The sequence below is a fragment of the Callorhinus ursinus genome, unplaced genomic scaffold (genome assembly GCF_003265705.2).
Source record: "Callorhinus ursinus isolate GAN/ISIS: 27379988/994484 unplaced genomic scaffold, GSC_fseal_2.0 scaffold6, whole genome shotgun sequence".
Classification (NCBI taxonomy): domain Eukaryota; kingdom Metazoa; phylum Chordata; class Mammalia; order Carnivora; family Otariidae; genus Callorhinus; species Callorhinus ursinus.
In genome coordinates, this window is record NW_027397068.1 from 27,061,217 (window position 1) to 27,065,354 (window position 4,138).

Below are 4,138 nucleotides of genomic sequence, written 5' to 3' on the forward strand. Positions count from 1 at the left end.
ATTACCCGCTTCCCTCGGAATATCTTACATTAGAAATTAGAGCGGTTTGAGGTTACTTTTCTTCAATAAAATTAAAAAGTTTTTTAAAAGGAAAGTATTAGCATCAGTAGAAATAAATGACCTATGTACAGTGCAAGGGAGAAACTCATAACCAGTCTGGGGACAGACAGGGCACTTACGTTATGATTCTCTAAGACTCACACATTTGGTATTTCCTGAACTCTCTTTCTGGAGCTACTGAAGTTTTTGAATGGTATCTATAATAAAATATGTTACGTCCAAGTTGCTATCCAATGATTTAATAACATTTAAATGTTAAAAAATGAAGACACAAGAGTAACAGCTTCTGTACCCATGCAAATTCTTTATAAGATACTTGTTGCAATCCCAGCTTTTTTTTTTTTAATATTTTATTTATTTATTTGACAGAGAGAGCAAGAGAGGGAACACAAGCAGGGGGAGTGGGAGAGGGAGAAGCAGGCTTCCCGCCGAGCAGGGAGTCCAATGCGGGGCTCGATCCCAGGACCCTGGGATCGCGACCTTAGCCGAAGGCAGACGCTTAACAACTGAGCCACCCAGGCGAGCAATCCCATCTCTGAGTGAGTAAACTTTGTACTTGGGGGAGACTGCATTTATTCAGCCTTGACATTGGGTAAGTAAATTATTTCAGTGCCAAAGGGATTTCTAGTCTAGGCTAGAGTAAGTAAATGTGTTTTCCCAGTGGCTACCTTCCCAGAGAATTTTTGCAGGGACAGAATTGGGCTGATTTCACGTGTAGAGAGAGGTGGGGGAGGCCATTTAGTACCTAAATTAGGGTTGTGCACCCATGCAGTTGGCAGGAGAGGGCGAGGACTCTCTGGAAGACGGCCTGACTGGTTTTAATGTGACAAAAACTTTCAAATTAAACAAATATTTATTGCACACCTACTACTGCAAAGCTTTGAGCCCTTTCGGGAATTAAAAAATGGATACGTCAAGTCCCTGTCCTCACAGAGATTTCAGTCTACCCAAGGAATCAACCGCTAACCCTGAGAACTGTAATATTGTAATATAAAGCAGAAGGCGGCACCAGAGGGAGACCCAGCATAAGGATGAGTGAGGAGCTGGCTCAGGAAGGTTCCATGAAGGACAGCGCTGTCCTGAGAGGCTACAGGAAGGCTGAGCCGGATTCTGACCCACACAGGCTGGGTGAAGGGCGTTCTGAGCAGAGAATACCGTGGGCAGCAGCTGAGTAGGAAACTGCAGGCCATATTTGGAAAACTATAAATAGCCCTTTTGAGTAAAAACCAGAAAGCCAGAGAAGTTAAGAGGCCAGGCAGAAGTAACAGGTAAGGTCAGAACAATAGGTAGTAGGCAGATGAAGGCCTGTGCTGGTGTGTGCCACAAATCTTCCTTGGTGCTCGACAATTTAATTGAAGACAGATGTGACCTCTGGCAGCCACAAGCTGAGACGAGCCTGATCTCAAACAGCGAGCTCCGCTGCTCTCAACGATGCCGGGCTCTCAGACGACCTATCTCGGACTCGGTTTAGTGACCCAGCCGTAACTCACAAGTGGAGGGGTGCCAGGAAGAGTGATGAGGACAGAAACAGAAATGTAACCAATATCTCACCACTACCCCCTTTACAGGCTTGCCCCTCCATGCAGATGCTGAGAAGCCCAGTTTGTGTGTTCAGGGGGCACGCCTGTAAGAATGGAGTAGGGCCACGTGTTTATATGAGGAAGGAAAAGCTACCCCCCAAACCGAGAAATTCAACAAAGAAATAACCAAACTAAGAAGTTCTGAGTCTGTTGGGTAACAAAAGATCATCCACAAAAGTTTTCATAGCATCCATATAATAGGGTTAATATTCTCCAGATGAAAATTTCTCCCTTTGCATGTCTTCCTTTTCTTTAATTTTTTTTTTTTAAAGATTTTATTTATTTATTTGACAGAGAGAGACACAGCGAGAGAGGAAACACAAGCAGGGGGACTGGGAGAGGGAGAAGCAGGCTTCCTGCCAAGCAGGAGCCCGACATGGGGCTCGATTCCAGGACTCTGGAATCATGACCTGAGCCGAAGGCAGACGCTTAATGACTGAGCCACCCAGGCACCCATCTTCCTTTTATTTTCCTGCTTGAATTTCAATTAGTCTCAACTAACTTTTTATAGCCAACCAGAAATACTTGCAGTAATCAAAGGCTTTAAAATAAAAAAATATAGTGCTACTATGTTGTGTGCATTCAGGGGATCCTTTGTAAGCACAGTAAAACCCCATAATAATGCACTCATCAAAAATATAATTTTAGATATAATGCAGAATTGGCAACTGGCTTCCATTCTGGGCCTAGCCCCTATCTGAGAACAGTACAGTGTCAGAGTCAGGGGTAGGGTCTAAAGTTCTATGCTAGGGGTGGGGATAGAGATCTTGGGGTGGAGACCAAGGTCATGAAGGTGAAGGAAAGGCATGTAAACTTGTTTCAGAAAAAGAGATAGGTGAAGAGTGAAATCTCTGGTCTCCGTATTCTCCAAGGTAAATCTCTGAATCTGGCCAACTAACTGGGACATTTCTGGAATCACTGATGCTTTCCTGCTGACTCTGGACTCAGAATTGTCCCAACAATATTTAAATTGAAGTCAACCACCACCACCAGGTGGCACCAAATTACAGCTTTGTCTGGCCGAATTTAGATATGGCAGTTGGACTCCCAGAATTCCTCACCAGCTAGCTCCACACTGGTTGTTTTGTTGTTTACCTTACAAAAAACTGTGACCTTACATTTCACATTACTGAATTCTTTGGCTCTCACCCAATTACAGTAGGGTTTTACTGAATTAATTTATGATAACCAATAATCAAGGCAAGTACTCTCAGTGGACTACAGACCAAAGGAGACTAAATTAGACATTGTGCTGATTGTTTTATGCACATTAGCTGATTTAGTTCCTTCAGCAACCTATGTGGTTTAGGATGAATAAGACGGAACTACCACTTCTATGGGCCAAAAACTGTCAACTATGGACATCTTCACATAGTTTAATCTGATAGTTATTATTGAACTATTCCTTGGGTGTTGGGTTCTATATCTACCTCATAGCTTTAGCTTATTAACTGAATTATTCAAAAATTTTGATATATTTCTTTTATGTGCTTGATCTATCAATTTCTGAAAGATGTGGCTAAAAATCTTTTAACTATAACTTGATTTATCCATTTCTCCCAGAAATTTTTTAAAGATGTTTCTTTGTATATTTTGATGTTGTATTGTTAGGTGCATACATGTTTTTGATGGTTAGAGCTTCTTGCTCTATTCCTTTAATCAGCATATAATGTCCTTCTTTGTTCCTTATATTTTTTTGCTCTATATTCTATATTGTCAGCTATTAAGATTCTTCCTTTTTTCTTTTGGTTCATAATTTTTTTCCATCTTTTATTTTTAAACTTTTTGTGTCTTTTAAGTTTCTCTTTTAGACAACTTATTATTGGATCTTACTTTTTAACCCAATTCGAGTGGGTTTTTTTTTAAGATTTATTTTTTTATTTGAGAGAGAAGGAGAAAGAGAGAGCATGCAAGCACAAGTGGGGGAGGAGAAAAGGGCCCAGGGAGAGGGAGAAAGAATCCCCAAGCAGACTCCCTGCTGAGTGTGGAGCCTGACATGGGGCTCAATCCCAGGACCCTGAGATCACAGCCTGAGCCAAAATCAAGAGCTACAGGCCTAACTGACTGAGCCACCCAGGCACCCCCAGAGTCCGGTTTTTAATTAGTCAATCTAATATTTAAAAAATTTTTAATTCTAGCATAGTTAACATACAGTGTTTGGTCAACTTAATTAATGTATATTTATTATAATTCATTCCAATATAAGTACTTATTTCTGCCATTTTATTCCACATTTTTCATTTACTACACATACTTCTTTTCCCCTTTCTGTATTTTTTTTTTTAGATGGGGGGGGAGAGGCAGAGGGAGGGGGAGAGAGAGAAAAATCTTAAGCAGCCTCCATGCCCAGCACAGAGTCCAATATGGGGCTTGATCTCACAACCCTGAGATCATGACCTGAGCTGAAATTAAGGGTTGGATGCTTAACCGACTGAGCCACCCAGGCATCCCCCTTCTGTATTTTTTTAAAATCAAGGTATAAATAACTTCAATATTAT